Here is an 18,741-nt window from a genome sequence, read left to right as displayed (position 1 = left end):
ACTGCCGCCTGTATATAGCTGCTGTACCGCCGCACAGTCCGTTCCTGTATCACTGCCGCCTGTAGCTACTGTACCGCCGCACAGACCGTGCCTGTATCACTGCCGCCTGTATATAGCTGCTGTACCGCCGCACAACCCCTGCCTGTATCACTACCGCCAGTATATAGCTGATGTACCGCCGCACAGTCTATGCCTGTATTACTACCGCCTGTATATAGCTGCTGTACCGCTGCACAGTCCGTGCCTGTATCACTGCCGCCTGTATATAGCTGCTGTACCGCCGCACAGCCCCTGCCTATATCACTACCGCCAGTATATAGCTGCTGTACCGCCGCACAGTCTATGCCTGTATTACTACCGCCTGTATATAGCTGCTGTACCGCCGCACAACCCCTGCCTGTATCACTACCGCCAGTATATAGCTGCTGTACCGCCGCACAGTCTATGCCTGTATTACTACCGCCTGTATATAGCTGCTGTACCGCCGCACAGCCCCTGCCTATATCACTGCCGCCTGTATATAGCTGCTGTACCGCCGCACAGCCCCTGCCTGTATCACTGCCGCCTGTATATAGCTGCTGTACCGCCGCACAACCCATCCCTGTATCACTGCCGCCTGTATATAGCTGCTGTACCGCCGCACACACAGCCCCTGCCTTGTATCACTGCCTCCTGTATATAGCTGCTGTACCGCCGCACACAAAACCCCTGCCCTGTATCACTGCCGCCTGTATATAGCTGCTGGACCGCTGCACAGCCCCTGCCTGTATCACTGCTGCCTGTATATAGCTGCTGTACCGCCGCACAGCGCCGCCTCCCTGCACACACTGCCCCTGTATATAGCTATCCTACCCTGTATCACTGCCGACTGTGTATAGCTGCTGTACCGCAGCACAGCCCGTGCCTGTATCATTGCCGTTTGTATATAGCTGTTTTACCGCCGCACAGCCCCTGCCTGTATCATTGCCGCCTGTATATAGCTGCTGTACCGCCGTACAGCCCCTACTTGTATCACTGCCGCCTGTGTATAACTGCTGTACCGCCGCACAGTCCCTGCCTGTATCACTGCCGCCTGTATATAGCTGCTGTACCGCCGCACAGCGCCGCCTCACTGCCCACACTGCCCATGCCTGTATCACTGCCGCCTGTATATAGCTGCTGTATCGCCGCACAGCCCCTGCCTGGTTCACTGCAGCCTGTATATAGCTGCTGTACCGCCGCCCAGCCCGTGCCTGTATCACTGACGCCTGTATATAGCTGCTGTACCGCCGCACAGCCCGTGCCTGTATCACTACCGCCTGTATATAGCTGCTGTACCGCCGCACAGACCGTGCCTGTATCACTGCCGCCTGTATATAGCTGCTGTACCGCCGCAAAGCCCCTGCCTGTATCATTGCCGCCTATATATAACTGCTGTACCGCCGCACACACAGCCCCTGCCTTGTATCACTGCCACCTGTATATAGCTGCTGTACCGCCGCACACACAGCCTCTGCCCTATATCACTGCCACCTGTATATAGCTGCTGTACCGCCACACACACAGCCCCTGCCTGTATCACTGCCGCCTGTATATAGCTGCTGTTTCGTCGCACACACAGCCCCTGCCTGTATCACTGCCGCCTGTATATAGCTGCTGTACCACTGCACAGCCCCTGCCCTGTATCACTGCCGCCTGTATATAGCTGCTGTACCGCCGCACACACAGCCCCTGCCTGTATCGCTGCATCCTGTATATAGCTGCTGTACCGCTGCACAGCCCCTGCCCTGTATCACTGCCGCCTGTATATAGCTGCTGTACCGCCGCACACACAGCCCCTGCCTGTATCGCTGCATCCTGTATATAGCTGCTGTACCGCCGCACAGTCCGTGCCTGTATCACTGCTGCCGTATATAGCTGCTGTACCGCTGCACAGCCCCTACCCTCTATCACTGCCGCCTGTATATAGCTGCTGTACCACTGCACACACTGCCTGTATCACTGCTGCCTGTATATAGCTGCTGTTCCACCGTACGGCACCGCCTCCCTGCACACACTGCCCTTATTATTACACTCACATGGAGGACATGGCGTGCCCGGTACACAGCACTGTACATACTGGGGGTGGCAGCTCATGTTATGAGAGCTGACAGTCATCACTCCTCCTAATTACAGCCGCAGCACTATGAGCCAGATGCACACACACCCAATGGCTTCCATACACCTCCAATGTCCTCACATCTACTCCAGTGCAGGGTCTGTACTGTGTGCGTGTGTGGGATCTGTACTGCCGGTGTGCTGGGTCTGTGCTGCATGGGTGCCGTATCTGTGCTGCTGGCGTGCGGGGTCTGTGCTGTGCGGGTGCTGGGTCTGTGCTGCTAGTGTGTGGGATCTGTGTTGCGCGTGTGCTGCCGGCGTGCGGGGTCTGTGCTGCGCATGTGCAGCCGGGAGGCCAAGGACGCAGTGAGCCAGCTGCCCGAGGACATGATGGGTGACGTGCTGCGGGACAAGGAGAGGCTGCCTGCCCCTCCTTTATGTGTGAGAGAGCCCGGTGCTGCTGCCCCTCCTGTGTGTGTCATGTGTGAGAGAGCCCGGTGCTGCTGCTGCCCCTCCTGTGTGTGTGTGTGTGTCATGTGTGAGAGAGCCCGGTGCTGTTGCCCCTCCTGTGTGTGTCATGTGTGAGAGAGCCCGGTGCTGCTGCCCCTCCTGTGTGTGTGTCATGTGTGAGAGAACCCGGTGCTGCTGCCCCTCCTGTGTGTGTGTCATGTGTGAGAGAGCCCGGTGCTGCTGCTGCCCCTCCTGTGTGTGTGTGTCATGTGTGAGAGAGCCCGGTGCTGCTGCTGCCCCTCCTGTGTGTGTGTCATGTGTGAGAGAGCCCGGTGCTGCTGCTGCCCCTCCTGTGTGTGTGTGTCATGTGTGAGAGAGCCCGGTGCTGCTGCTGCCCCTCCTGTGTGTGTGTCATGTGTGAGAGAGCCCGGTGCTGCTGCTGCTGCCCCTCCTGTGTGTGTGTGTCATGTGTGAGAGAGCCCGGTGCTGCTGCTGCTGCCCCTCCTGTGTGTGTGTCATGTGTGAGAGAGCCCGGTGCTGCTGCTGCCCCTCCTGTGTGTGTGTGTCATGTGTGATAGAGCCCGGTGCTGCTGCTGCCCCTCCTGTGTGTGTGTCATGTGTGAGAGAGCCCGGTGCTGCTGCTGCTGCCCCTCCTGTGTGTGTGTGTCATGTGTGAGAGAGCCCGGTGCTGCTGCTGCTGCCCCTCCTGTGTGTGTGTCATGTGTGAGAGAGCCCGGTGCTGCTGCTGCCCCTCCTGTGTGTGTGTGTCATGTGTGAGAGAGCCCGGTGCTGCTGCTGCCCCTCCTGTGTGTGTGTGTCATGTGTGAGAGAGCCCGGTGCTGCTGCTGCTGCTGCCCCTCCTGTGTGTGTGTGTGTGTGTGTGTGTGTGTGTGTGTGTGTGTGTCATGTGTGAGAGAGCCCGGTGCTTCTGCTGCTGCCCCTCCTGTGTGTGTCATGTGTGAGAGAGCCCGGTGCTGCTGATGCTGCCCCTCCTGTGTGTGTCATGTGTGAGAGAGCCCGGTGCTTCTGCTGCTGCCCCTCCTGTGTGTGTCATGTGTGAGAGAGCCCGGTGTTGCTGCTGCCCCTCCTGTGTGTGTCATGTGTGAGAGAGCCCGGTGCTGCTGATGCCCCTCCTGTGTGTGTGTGTGTGTGTGTCATGTGTGAGAGAGCCCGGTGCTGCTGATGCCCCTCGTGTGTATGTTTGGAATTTGTATGTTTTACCAATAGACGGGGAGCCAGCAACGACTCGTATAGCAGATTCGCTTTGCTTGCCATATGTTATATTGCCACTCGTTTGGTGGCGAGGTCCCACCAACCGAGTGAATATATTATGCGGAGGTCAGGATACCGTCCGGCTATATTTCTCTAACGTCCTAGTGGATGCTGGGACTCCGTCAGGACCATGGGGAATAGCGGGCTCCGCAGGAGACAGGGCACATCTAAAAAAGCTTTTAGGTCACATGGTGCGTACTGGCTCCTCCTCCTATGACCCTCCTCCAAGCCTCAGTTAGGTTTTTGTGCCCGTCCGAGAGGGTGCAATCTAGGTGGCTCTCCTAAAGAGCTGTTTAGAAAAGTTTTTTTTTAGGTTTCAATCTCAGTGATTCCTGCTGGCAACAGGATCACTGCATCGAGGGACTTAGGGGAGAGATTTCCAACTCACCTGCGTGCAGGATGGATTGGAGTCTTAGGCTACTGGACACTTAGCTCCAGAGGGAGTCGGAACACAGGTCAGCCTGGGGTTCGTCCCGGAGCCGCGCCGCCGATCCCCCTTACAGACGCTGAAGAGACGGCAGAACGGAGGTCCGGAAAGCAGGCGGCAGAAGACTCCTCAGTCTTCTTGAAGGTAGCGCACAGCACGGCAGCTGTGCGCCATTGTTGTCACACGGCTCACTGACTCAGTCACGGAGGGTGCAGGGCGCTGCTGGGGGCGCCCTGGGCAGCAATATAATTACCTTTAGTGGCAAAATAAATACATCACATATAGCCATTAAGGCTATATGTATGTATTTTAACCCAGGCCAGTTTCTTAAAAACCGGGGAAAAGCCCGCCGAAAAAGGGGCGGAGCTTATTCTCCTCAGCACTCAGCGCCATTTTCCTGCTCAGCTCCGCTGGTGAGGAAGGCTCCCAGGTCTCTCCCCTGCACTGCACTACAGAAACAGGGTAACAAAGAGAAGGGGGGCATAAATTGGCGATATTTATATATTAAGAGCGCATATATAGTAAACAACACCTTCTAGGGTTGTTTATATACATTTATAGCGCTTTTGGTGTGTGCTGGCAAACTCTCCCTCTGTCTCCCCAAAGGGCTAGGGGGTCCTGTCTTCGATTAGAGCATTCCCTGTGTGGCTGCTGTGTGTCGGTACGTGTGTGTCGACATGTATGAGGACGATGTTGGTGTGGAGGCAGAGCAATTGCCGATGATGGTAATGTCACCCCCTAGGGAGTCGACACCGGAATGGATGGCTTTAGTTATGGAATTACGTGATAATGTCAGCACATTACAAAAGTCAGTTGACGAAATAAGACGCCCGGCAAACCAGTTAGTACCGGTTCAGGCGTCTCAGACACCGTCAGGGGCTGTAAAACGTCCTTTACCTCAGTCAGTCGACACGGGTACCGACACAGATGAATCTAGTGTCGACGGTGAAGAAACAAACGTATTTTCCAATAGGGCCACACGTTATATGATCACGGCAATGAAGGAGGCTTTGCAGATCTCTGATACTGCTGGTACCTCAAAAAGGGGTATTATGTGGGGGGTGAAAAAACTACCTGTATTTTTTCCAGAATCAGAGGAATTGAATGACGTGTGTGATGAAGCGTGGGTTAACCCCGATAGAAAACTGCTAATTTCCAAGAAGTTATTGGCATTATACCCTTTCCCACCAGAGGTTAGGGCGCGCTGGGAAACACCCCCTAGGGTGGATAAGGCGCTCACACGTTTATCAAAGCAAGTGGCGTTGCCGTCTCCTGATACGGCCGCCCTCAAGGATCCAGCAGATAGGAGGCTGGAAACTACACTGAAGAGTATATACACACATACTGGTGTTATACTGCGACCGGCAATAGCCTCAGCCTGGATGTGCAGTGCTGGGGTAGTGTGGTTGGATTCTCTGACTGAAAATATTGATACCCTGGATAGGGACAGTATTTTATTGACTCTAGAGCAATTAAAGGATGCTTTCCTTTATATGCGAGATGCTCAGAGGGATGTTTGTACTCTAGCATCAAGAGTAAGCGCGATGTCCATATCTACCAGAAGAAGTTTATGGACGCGACAGTGGTCAGGTGATGCGGATTCCAAGAGGCATATGGAAGTATTGCCATATAAAGGAGAGGAATTGTTTGGGGTCGGTCTTTCGGACCTGGTGGCCACGGCAACTGCCGGCAAATCCACTTTTTTACCTCAGATCCCCTGCCAACAGAAAAAGACACCGTCTTTTCAGCCGCAGTCCTTTCGCTCCTATAAAAAGCGACCAAAAGGACAGTCTTATCTGCCGCGAGGCAGAGGAAAGGGTAAGAAAGGGCAGCAAGCAGCCCCTGCCCAGGAACAGAAGCCCGCCCCGGCTTCTACAAAGCCATCAGCATGACGCTGGGGCTTTACAAGCGGACTCAGGAACGGTGGGGGGTCGACTCAAGATTTTCAGCAATCAATGGGTTCACTCACAAGTGGACCCGTGGGTCCTGCAGATAGTATCTCAGGGTTACATGCTGGAGTTCGAAAGGTCTCCCCCTCGCCGGTTCCTAAAGTCTGCTTTACCAACGTCTCCCTCAGAAAGGACGTCGGTTTGGAAGCCATTCACAAGCTGTATTCTCAGCAGGTGATAGTCAAGGTACCCCTCCTACAACAGGGAAAGGGGTATTATTCCACACTATTTGTGGTACCGAAACCGGACGGTTCGGTAAGGCCTATTCTAAATCTGAAATCCTTGAACCTGTACATAAAGAAATTCAAGTTCAAGATGGAGTCACTCAGAGCAGTGATAGCGAATCTGGAAGAAGGAGACTTCATGGTGTCCTTGGACATAAAAGATGCTTATCTACATGTCCCGATTTACCCCTCACACCAAGGGTATCTCAGGTTCGTGATACAAGACTGTCATTATCAGTTTCAAACGCTGCCGTTGGGTTGTCCACGGCCCCTCGGGTCTTTACCAAGATAATGACCGAAATGATGGTTCTTCTACGAAGAAAAGGCGTATTAATTATCCCTTACTTGGACGATCTCCTGATAAGGGCAAAGTCCAGAGAACAGCTGGAAGTCGGTGTAGCGCTAACACAAGTAGTGCTTCAGCAACACGGGTGGATTCTAAATCTTCCAAAATCTCAATTGACCCCGACAACACATCTGCTGTTCCTGGGCATGATTCTGGACACGGTTCAGAAAAAGGTATTTCTCCCGGAAGAGAAAGCAAGGGAGTTATCCGAACTTGTCAAGAACCTCCTAAAACCAGGAACTGTGTCAGTACATCAATGCACAAGAGTCCTGGGAAAGATGGTGGCTTCGTACGAAGCGATTCCATTCGGCAGATTCCATGCACGAACATTTCAGTGGGATCTGCTGGACAAATGGTCCGGATCGCATCTGCACATGCATCAGCGGATAACACTGTCACCGAGAACAAGGTTGTCTCTCCTGTGGTGGTTGCAGACTGCCCATCTGTTAGTGGGCCGCAGATTCGGCATACAGGACTGGGTCCTGGTGACTACGGATGCCAGCCTACGAGGTTGGGGAGCAGTCACAAAGGGAAGAAACTTCCAGGGCGTGTGGTCAAACCTGGAGACGTCTCTTCACATAAATATACTGGAGCTAAGAGCGATCTACAATGCTCTAAGCCTGGCAAAATCGCTGCTTCAGGGTCAGCCGGTGTTGATCCAGTCCGACAACATCACGGCAGTCGCCCACGTAAACCGACAAGGCGGCACGAGAAGCAGGAGTGCAATGGCAGAAGCTGCAAGGATTCTGCGCTGGGCGGAGAATCATGTCGTAGCACTGTCAGCAGTGTTCATCCCGGGAGTGGACAACTGGGAAGCAGATTTCCTCAGCAGACACGACCTTCACCCGGGAGAGTGGGGACTTCATCCAGAAGTTTTCCACATGATTGTGAACCGTTGGGAAAAACCAAAGGTGGACATGATGGCGTCTCGCCTCAACAAAAAATTGGACAGGTATTGCGCCAGGTCAAGAGACCCTCAGGCAATAGCTGTGGACGCTCTGGTAACACCGTGGGTGTACCAGTCAGTGTATGTGTTCCCTCCTCTGCCTCTCATACCAAAGGTACTGAGAATTATACGGAAAAGAGGAGTAAGAACAATACTGGTAGCTCCGGACTGGCCAAGAAGAACTTGGTATCCGGAACTTCAAGAGATGCTCACGGAGGATCCGTGGCCTCTACCTCTAAGAAGGGATCTGCTTCAGCAGGGACCTTGTATGTTCCAAGACTTACCGCGGCTGCGTTTGACGGCATGGCGGTTGAACGCCGGATTCTAAAAGAGAAGGGCATTCCTGAGGAAGTTATTCCTACTTTAATTAAAGCCAGGAAAGAAGTGACCGCACAACATTATCACCGCATTTGGAGAAAATATGTTGCGTGGTGTGAGGCCAAGAAGGCTCCAACGGAAGAATTTCAATTGGGTCGATTCTTACATTTCCTGCAAGCAGGATTGTCTATGGGCCTCAAATTGGGGTCCATTAAAGTTCAAATTTCGGCCTTATCAATTTTCTTCCAGAAGGAATTGGCGTCAGTGCCTGAAGTACAAACTTTTGTCAAAGGTGTACTACATATACAACCCCCAATAGTGCCTCCAGTGGCACCGTGGGATTTGAACGTGGTTCTAAATTTTCTCAAATCTCATTGGTTTGAGCCTTTAAAATCGGTAGATTTAAAATACCTTACATGGAAGGTAACCATGCTGTTGGCCCTGGCTTCAGCCAGGAGAGTTTCGGAGTTGGCAGCTTTGTCATACAAAAGCCCATATCTGATATTCCATTCGGACAGGGCAGAATTGAGGACACGTCCTCAATTTCTCCCTAAGGTGGTTTCGGCATTTCACTTGAACCAGCCTATTGTGGTGCCTGCGGCTACTAGCGACTTGGAGGACTCCAAGTTACTGGACGTTGTCAGAGCATTAAAAATATATATTTCAAGGACAGCTGGAGTCAGAAAATCTGACTCGTTGTTTACATTGTATGCACCCAACAAGTTGGGTGCTCCTGCGTCTAAACAGACGATTGCACGTTGGATATGTAGTACAATCCAACTTGCACATTCTGTGGCAGGCCTGCCACAGCCTAAATCTGTAAAGGCCCATTCCACAAGGAAAGTGGGCTCATCCTGGGCGCCTGCCCGAGGAGTCTCGGCATTACAACTTTGCCGAGCAGCTACGTGGTCAGGGGAGAACACGTTTGTAAAATTTTACAAATTTGATACTCTGGCTAAAGAGGACCTGGAGTTCTCTCATTCGGTGCTGCAGAGTCATCCGCACTCTCCCGCCCGTTTGGGAGCTTTGGTATAATCCCCATGGTCCTGACGGAGTCCCAGCATCCACTAGGACGTTAGAGAAAATAAGAATTTACTTACCGATAATTCTATTTCTCATAGTCCGTAGTGGATGCTGGGCGCCCATCCCAAGTGCGGATTGTCTGCAATGCTTGTACATAGTTATTGTTACAAAAATCGGGTTATTACTGTTGTTGTGAGCCATCTGTTCAGAGGCTACTTCGTTTGTGTTATCATACTGTTAACTGGGTTCAGATCACAAGTTGTACGGTGTGATTGGTGTGGCTGGTATGAGTCTTACCCGGGATTCAAGATCCTTCCTTATTGTGTACGCTCGTCCGGGCACAGTACCTGACTGAGGCTTGGAGGAGGGTCATAGGGGGAGGAGCCAGTACGCACCATGTGACCTAAAAGCTTTTTTAGATGTGCCCTGTCTCCTGCGGAGCCCGCTATTCCCCATGGTCCTGACGGAGTCCCAGCATCCACTACGGACTATGAGAAATAGAATTATCGGTAAGTAAATTCTTATTTTCACCAGCTGTCGGGATTCCGGCGTCTGTCTCCTAAACTTCGGGATACCGACAACCGGTATTTCTCATACGTCCTAGAGGATGCTGGGGATGCTTCAAGAACCATGGGGTATAGATGGGATCCGCAGGAGACATGGGCACACTTTAAGACTTTGAATGGGTGTGAACTAGCTCCTCCTTCTATGCCCCTCCTCCAGACTCCAGTTAGATTCGGTGCCCAGTGAGACTGGTCACACACTGAGGAGCTCTACTGAGTTTCTCGGAAAAGACTTTGTTAGGTTTATTATTTTCAGGGAGCACTGCTGGCAACAGGCTCCCTGCATCGTGGGACTGAGGAGAGAGAAGCAGACCTACTTCTGTGAGTTTCAAGGCTCTGCTTCTTAGGCTACTGGACACCATTAGCTCCAGAGGGTCTGATCGCTAGGTACGCCTAGATGCTCGTTCCCTGAGCCGCGCTGTCACCCCCCTTGCAGAGCCAAAAGTCAGAAGCCGGGTCAGTAGAAGAAGATCAGAAGACTTCAGTGACGGCAGAAGATTTCAGTGACTGCTTTGAGGTACCGCGCAGCGGGCGCGCTGCGTGCCACACTCCCACATACAAAGCGGCACTGCAGGGCGCAGGGGGATCGCCCTGGGCAGCATAAAACCTCATAAGCAACTGGCATAAAGAGTATACAGTGCCTGGGCACTAAATACAGACCCCCGCCAGTATAAATATATAAAAATGAGCGGGACTGAAGCGCACCATTAAGGGGGCGTGACTTAGCCCTCACAGCTCTAACCAGCGCCATTTTCTCCTCACAGTGACGCTGTGAAAAACGAGGGGGGGGGGGGGGCGGCATATAAATCCTCAACAGAGACTGGGCACTATATTTAACCCCCGCCAGTATTAATATTTGTAAGTAATAGTGGGGCTGAAACGCGACATTAAGGGGGCGGGGCTTCCCCCTCACAGCTCATTTCAGCGCCATTTTCTCCTCACAGAGACGCTGGTCCTTCCAAAGCACTGCTGTACAGATCAGAGTGAAAAACGAGGGGGGGCACAGTTGTTTGGTGCAATATAAGTTAAACATAAAAGCACACTATATCATGAGCGCTGAGGAAATGAGCTGGTAACTCCTTCTGTGTTTCCATGACAGAATGTACTGGGGTCTATCCCTTATAGCCAGTGTAATGTCGGTGGGTGTTTGGTACACGTGTGTCGGCATATCTGAGGCTGAGTGCTCTGCCACAAAGGGAATGACTATGTCGGCACTGTCGACTCCTAATAGTACTTGGTACATGTAAATAAATGTCAACATGTCAGTAGAGGTATATTTTTCCCAAGAGAAAACTATATGGAAGACACCGACGTGGCTGGGTGCATATCAGAAAGAGCTATACCTACATGTATATATATATATATGTATGGTAAAGTTACATAGGTCTGTGGCACAATCACAGACGTGGTAATATTTATGGAGGGAGTCATATTCATAGAATTGATTTCTCTCTGACCCCTCGGGGTCGCAAAAATTTTATTTTGCCCAGTTACTACTCCCTGAGATCGACTCAAATAATGTTTCTTATGTTGACCATAATGTTTCCTGATCAGATCCACAAAATCGGCATTCAGTACCTGTTCATACAGATTGGAACGTATTAACGTCACTAGGGACCCTGCTGTTCCTGACAAAAGGATATATGTATACGTATTAGATATATATATAGATATATGTGTGTATAGGTGCATTTGAAGGTATGTATATATATATATATATATATATATATATATATACAGGTTGAGTATCCCATATCCAAATATCCGAAATACGGAATATTCCGAAATACAGACTTTTTTGAGTGGGAGTGAGATAGTGAAACCTTTGTTTTTTGATGGCTCAATGTACACAAACTTTGTTTAATACACAAAGTTATTAAAAATATTGTATTAAATGACCTTCAGGCTGTGTGTATAAGGTGTATAAGAAACATAAATGAATTGTGTGAATGTAGATACACTTTGTTTAATGCACAAAGTTACAAAAATTATTGGCTAAAATGACCTTCAGGCTGTGTGTATAAGGTGTATATGAAACATGAATGCATTCTGTGCTTAGACTTAGGTCCCATCACCATGATATCTCATTATGGTATGCAATTATTCCAAAATACGGAAAAATCCCATATCCAAAATACCTCTGGTCCCGAGCATTTTGGATAAGGGATACTCAACCTGTATATATATATATATATATATATATATATATATATATTTTTATAATGAATGCTGAGGTAAAGTTATTCCTTCTCATGGATAGAATAAAGTGAGAGTCACCCCTGTTCTGCACAGTGCTCTGTCACAAAGGATCGTATGCAGGAAGATATGTGATACTCTAATTATGTGTCCGCATGTACGTTGATTATGCTAGCATTGCATGCGCATGGGGGAGTAGTAGTATGCAGGGTACTCCTGAAGTTGAGTCATGTCTATATCATTGCAGCATACTGCCGTGCGACTACAAGGGATATAGGACTCTTGGGATCGCGGGCCACTTCCATGGCAGTCTCGACTAGGAGGACGTTGTGGATTCACCAATGGAATGCTGAGGCGGACTCTGAGAAGTACTGGAGTATCTTCCCTATGAAGGTGAAACCTGGTTTGGGGATGGCTTTGTTAAGTTGATCTCGACAGATACCACTGGTAAGTCTACCTTCTTGACCTATGTTCCCTCACAACGGTTGGTGACGCATTTGTGTAGGATGCAGTCATTTCGATCAAATGGATACGGTTTTCCCTTTCTTTGCAGGTAGAGGAAGGTGAAAAGGTAAGAGGTCAGCATCTTTTTCAAGTTCGCAGAAGCAGAAATCATCCTCTTGTTTCTACCATATCCACCGCATGTCGCTGGGTCTATCTTGCGGGAGCCCACACCGGTGGGACCACTTGTAATACTCTTCAGTCAGTCCTGGAATGGACATGGACCAGTGAGTTTAAGAATAGAGTCCCAAGGGTCTGGAGTTTCCAGACGATTCCCCTCACTGATTTTTCAAATAGACCTTACCGATTCTCCTCTGGACGGGGAGGTAGTATGCAACGCCATACAGGAGTTGGGTCAGGATCAGGTCATTGTCCTGCTGTCCCGGTCACAAAAAAAAAAGGAAAAAGCTGTTATTCAAGCTTTTTCGTCCTTCTGAGGCCGGACGGCTCGGTCAGAACAACCCCAAAAATTTCTACTTAAGAAGTTGAACTACAAGATGGAATCTCTCAGGGCAGGGATCTCCAATCTGTAAAAGGAGAAAGAGGGTCTAAGTACGGTTTCTTCCGCATTAGGCTTACCTGGGTTTGCTATTCAGGATTGTCATTGCCAATTCACCGGAGTGATGGCGGTATGATGGTTTTCCTTCTATAGTAAGAGTCATTATTATTCTGTACTGGGACGCTCTCCTGAGTACGGCGAGGTAAAGAAACAAGTGGTCCAAAATGTTGTTTTCTCCCTGACAGTTTTTCAACAAAGTGGTTGGCTCCTGACCTTGCCAGAATCACTGTTGATCCCAACGACGCGGTTGTCAGAGTTGGGAATAATGTTAGATACAGAACTGTTGAGAGTTTGTTTCTTCCGGTGGAAAGAGCTCTGTGGATCCAGAGTCAGATCGGATCTGCAACAGTGTCAATCCATCAATACGTTCCGTTGATGAAAAAGATGGTTGCGGCCTACAAGGCCATTCAGTGAGCAGGTTAAATGCCAGGAAGCTTGTCTGCAATAAACATTCTGGAATTGAGGGCTATTTACAAAAGCCTTCTGCAAGCGGAACATCTTCTTCGCGATCTGCCCGTCTTAATTCAGCCGGACAACTTAACAGCAGTGGCGTACGTAAACCGCCAGGGCGGAACGAAGAGCAGAGCGGCAATGGCAGAAGCCACAAAAGTTTTCCGCTGGGCGGAAAGACATGTAAGCGCTCTGTCGGCGGTCTTCATTCCGGGTGTAGACAACTGGGAACCAGACTTCCTCAGCAGACAAGATCTCCATCCAGGAGAGTGGGGTCTTCATCAAGAGGTCTTTGCAGAAGTGACAAGTCGTTGGGGAATTCCTCAAACAGACATGCTGGCGTCTCGCCTCAACAAGAAACTTCAGAGATATTGTTCCAGGTCGAGGGACCCTCAAGCAATAGCGGTGGACGCCCTGGTTACACCGTGGGTGTTTCAGTCGGTCTATGTGTTCCCTCCACTTCCACTCATTCCGAAGGTGATAAAGATCATAAGAAGAACAAAGGTTCAGGCGATCCTCATTGTTCCGGACTGGCCAAGGAGGGCTTGGTATCCAGATCTTCAAGAATTACTCATAGAAGATCCCTGGCCTTTTCCTCTACGAGAGGACCTGTTACAGCAAGGACTGTTCGTGTATCAAGACTTACCGCGGCTGCGTTTGACGGCATGGCGGGTGAACGCCAAATCCTAGCCCGAAACGGTATTCCCAGTGAAGTAATTCCCACACTGCTTCAGGCTAGAAAAGAAGTAACGGCGAAGCTTTACCACCGTTTTTGGAGAAAATATGTGTCTTGGTGTGAATCCAAGAAGGCTCCTACGGAAGAATTTCACCTGGGGCGTTTGCTCCATTTTTTGCAAGCAGGGTGGATGCGGGCCTAAGGTTAGGCTCCATTAAAGTACAAATTTCGGCCTTATCTATTTTCTTTCAGAAAGAATTGGCCTTCCTTTCAGAAGTTCAGACCTTCGGTAAGGGCATGCTGCACATCTAACCTCCCTTTGTGCCCCCAGCGACACCATGGGATCTTAATGTGGTGTTGCAGTTCCTGCAATCTCATTGGTTTGAACCTTTGCGTAAGCTTGAGTTGAAATTCCTTACTTGGAAAGTGGTCATGCTGTTGGCCTTGGTCTCTGCAAGGCGGGTGTCTGAATTGGCGGCTTTGTCTCACAAAAGCCCCTATTTAATCTTCCATGCAGATAGAGCGGAGTTGAGAACTTGTCAGCAATTTCTGCCAAAAGTGGTTTCATCGTTTCACGTAAACCAGCCTATTGGGGTGCCAGTGGCTACTGACGCCTTGGCGGAATCGAAGTCTCTCGATGTGGTCAGAGCTTTCAAAATCTATGTCGCCAGAACGGCTCAGATTAGGAAAACAGAGGCTCTTTGTCCGGTGGGCTCCCAACAAGATTGGGGCTCCTGCTTCCAAGCAGACTATTGCACGCTGGATCTGTAATACGATTCAGCAGGCTCATTCTATGGCAGGATTGCCGTTACCGAAATCGGTGAAAGCCCATTCTACCAGAAAGGTGGGCTCATCCTGGGCGGCTGCCCGAGGGGTCTCAGCATTCCAGCTTTGCCGAGCTGCTACTTGGTCGGGATCAATCACCTTTGTGAAGTTTTACAAGTTTGATACCCTGGCTGATGAGGACCTCTTGTTTAGTCAATCGGTGCTGCAGAGTCATCCGCACTCTCCCGCCCGTTCTAGAGCTTTGGTATAAACCCCATGGTTCTTGAAGCATCCCCAGAATCCTCTAGGACGTATGAGAAAACAGGATTTTAATACCTATCGGTAAATCCTATTCTCTTAGTCCGTAGAGGATGCTGGGCGCCCGTCCCAGTGCGTACTGTATCTGCAGTTATTGAGTATGTTTACACACATGGGCCCTCATTCCGAGTTGTTCGCTCGTTATTTTTCTTCGCATCGGTGCGATTAGTCGCAAACTGCGCCTGCGCCAAGTAAATTTGCTAAAAAGATTGGTATTTTACTCACGGCTTGCCGGAGAAATTTCTTCGTTCTGGTGATCGGAGTGTGATTGACAGGAAGTGGATGTTTCTGGGCGGAAACTGGCCGTTTTATGGGTGTGTGTGAAAAACGCAGCCGTTTCTGGGAAAAACGCGGGAGTGTCTGGAGAAACGGGGGAGTGTCTGGGCGAACGCTGGATGTGTTTGTGACGTCAAACCAGGAACGAAACTGACTGAACTGATCGCAGTGGCAGAGTAAATCTCGAGCTACTCAGAAACTGCAAAGAAATTTGTAATCGCAATTCTGCTAATCTTGCGTTCGCAATTCTGCTATGCTAAGATTCACTCCCAGTAGGCGGCAGCTTAGCGTGTGCAATGCTGCTAAAAGCAGCTAACGAGCGAACAACTCGGAATGAGGGCCATGGTGTGTTGCGTTTAAGTCAGCCTTTTGCTGACGATATTCATGCCATGGCATGCGTTATGCTGTTATTGGTTGTGTTTACACACACAGGTTGTGTTACGCTTTATGTCAGCGTATTGCTGCATATTCTTCATGCCGTCGGCTGGTTTTCTATTGAATGCCACGTTCTGCGGTATACTGGAGGTGTGAGCTGGTAAAATGCTCACCGTGGTTAGCAATAAATTCTTTCCTCGAAATGTCTGTCTCCCTGGGCACAGTTACTTAAACTGGAGTCTGGAGGAGGGGCATAGAGGGAGGAGCCAGTTCACACCCATTCAAAGTCTTAAAGTGTGCCCATGTCTCCTGCGGATCCCGTCTATACCCCATGGTTCTTGAAGCATCCCCAGCATCCTCTACGGACTTAGAGAAAAGGATTTACCGGTAGGTATTAAAATCCTATTTTCAACTGCGTCCCGTGTGTGTGTCAGGCTGCTGTAAATATATGTGTGTTATGTGTGTGTGTCAGGCCGCTGTGCATCTATGTGAGTGTGTTAAAGGTGGCTGCTGCAATGTGCTATGCTGCAAAGGTGGCTGGGCAAGTTGCAGTGCCGCAAAGGTGTCTGGGCAAGGTGCAGTGCCGCAAAGGAGGCTGGGCAAGGTGCAGTGCCGCAAAGGTGTCTGGGCAAGGTGCAGTGCCGCAGAGGTGTCTGGGCAATGTGCAGTGCCGCAAAGGTGTCTGGGCAAGGTGCAGTGCCGCAAAGGTGTCTGGGCAAGGTGCAGTGCCGCAAAGGTGGCTGGGCAAGGCGCAGTGCCGCAGAGGTGACTGGGCAAGGCGCAGTACCGCAGAGGTGACTGGGCAAGGCGCAGTACCGCAGAGGTGTCTGGGCAAGGCGCAGTGCCGCAAAGGTGTCTGAGCAAGGCGCAGTGCAGCAAAGGTGGCTGGGCAAGGTGCAGTGCCGCAAAGGAGGCTGGGCAAGGTGTAGTGCTGCAAAGGTGTCTGGGCAAGGTGCAGTGCTGCAGAGGTGTCTGGGCAAGGTGCAGTGCCACAGAGGTGTGTTGGTAAGGTGCAGTGCCGCAAAGGTGGCTGGGCAAGGCGCAGTGCCGCAAAGGTGTCTGGGCAAGGTGCAGTGCTGCAAAGGTGTCTGGGCAAGGTGCAGTGCTGCAAAGGTGCAGTGGCGCAGAGGTGTCTAGGCAAGGTGCAGTGCCGCAGAGGTGTCTGGGCAAGGTGCAGTGCCGCAGAGGTGTCTGGGCAAGGTGCAGTGCCACAGAGGTGTCTGGGCAAGGTGCAGTGCCGCAGAGGTGTCTGGGCAAGGTGCAGTGGCGCAGAGGTGGTTGGGCAAGGTGCAGTGGCGCGGAGTTGTTTGGGCAAGGTGCAGTGGCGCAGAGGTGTCTGGGCAAGGTGCAGTAATGCAGAGGTGTCTGGGCAAGGCGCAATGCCGCTGAGGTGTCTGGGCAAGGTGCAGTGGCGCAGAGGTGGTTGGGCAAGGTGCAGTGGTGTCTGGGCAAGGTGCAGTGCCGCAGTGGTGTCTGGGCAAGGTGCAGTGCTGCAGAGGTGGACATCGGTACTTTTGCGCAGGATGCAGGTTCTTTGGGATCTGAATTAGCCCCGCTGTGTAGACCACTCTGCAGCGGAGCATACTGTATGTGACTTTGAGCAGCTACGGGCACAATCCAGCCTCCAGATGAGTAGATGTAACTGGGAGGTAACGGCATAGTCACATGTAGGGTAAGGGAGCGTGGCGGGAGTGTAGACAGGAATACGGCTTTTACACAGAGGAGAGGAACCAATGCGATAATAGTGATGGCTACATCCACATGTGGATCGGCGGGGGCGGAGTGGCTGCATAGGTGTGTGCAGCTCTGACTATAGGTGACTATACAGCAGCATCTATGTCACAGACACACAGTGTTACCGCTTATATGGGCGACTAGTGTGTAACTCTGAATCAGGCCAGCGAGTGTTCTGGAATGAGGCTGTGCAGGTATACCCACATCATTATCAGTACTGGGGGCATAGGAATACTGAGGCCTAAACCTCACACCCACACACAGCTACTAGGAATAGTTATGGATCCTCTAGGACAGCAGCTTCTGTATCCAGAGACCCTGCACATCTCCTCCACATATCCTTACCAGGTCACCTTCCCCCTGTTCTCCCCTTCCCCATAATACCTAAGCTCTCACGTGCAGGGCCCTCGTCTTCTCCTCCCAGCACTAACATTGGCAGCAGTGCTCTGCTCTTTTGCCAGTTTCTCTTTCAGCACCTCTGACCCTATTTCTAGGTGGTGGTGAAGGAGCATGAATTGTGTTCTCTGGTCTTTTGTAGCTCCTCAATAAACGTCACCCAGGATATCCATTGTTACTGTCTTCATCTGGAAGATGTTCAGCAATATGTGCAATTTCAGTCAGAGCTATTATTGTGTAAATCACTACTTTTTGATTTTTCAGTTCCTCGGCCTGCAGTACCACTGAGCAGCTGCAGCGGCGCCTGGAGCAACACAGCAATCAGCAAGAGGCTTTGAAGATGGTGGTAGGCCGGAGACCACAACAGAGGGTCAGCGCCATAGGAGCATTCAGCAGGAAGGGGACAGGCAGCTGTGAGTAATCCAGAGGCAGGAATAGAAGCTCCACCAGACAGCGGGGCCACAGACAGGAGAGCAGAGTAATGGCGGCTTAGCATCTGGAAGCGTGGCGGGCCGCAGTGCAGAGCGGAGGATCAGGGAAGCACACAGAGGTCAGAGGTCAGTAGATGGACATCAGGTACAGGTAAGCAGGAGTCTCAGGGTAACCACAGAATTAAGACTCAGGATGATTTAAGATTCAAAGGTTTTATTGTCATTATAACAGTGTTATTATTATCATCCTTTATATGCTGGTAGGAGGAGATTTGGTGCGTTAGACAATGCAGTACACTCATTGGTTGTGGGAACTGCAGGACTTTCTTCTTCCACCATGCATGTCCAGGTCACACCCCACATATATGTAATTATTGCTGTCTCCAGCAGGTGGAATAATGGGGTGGGGTCTCTGGTGATGGTAACCTGTAATTAGTGGAAATAAAGTCATGTTACTGTGATGTACATAG

At 50.8% G+C, this 18,741-nt stretch overlaps 1 long non-coding RNA gene across 2 annotated transcripts in view; it reads left to right on the top strand.

Moving 5' to 3' along the window:
- Positions 1-18,741, top strand: part of LOC134949510 (uncharacterized) — a 75,501-nt gene that overhangs the window by 22,275 nt on the left and 34,485 nt on the right. The window contains exon 2 of one of the 2 annotated variants that reach the window (XR_010183171.1): positions 18,105-18,422. This is a non-coding gene — a long non-coding RNA (uncharacterized LOC134949510). The remainder of the gene's footprint in view (positions 1-18,104; positions 18,423-18,741) is intronic. The other variant, XR_010183172.1, reaches the window with a different exon arrangement.

The sequence above is a fragment of the Pseudophryne corroboree genome, chromosome 8 (assembly GCF_028390025.1).
Source record: "Pseudophryne corroboree isolate aPseCor3 chromosome 8, aPseCor3.hap2, whole genome shotgun sequence".
Taxonomy (NCBI): Eukaryota; Metazoa; Chordata; class Amphibia; order Anura; family Myobatrachidae; genus Pseudophryne; species Pseudophryne corroboree.
The sequence above is the reverse complement of the archived record's forward strand: the minus strand, read 5'-3'. Positions and strand labels throughout refer to the sequence as shown.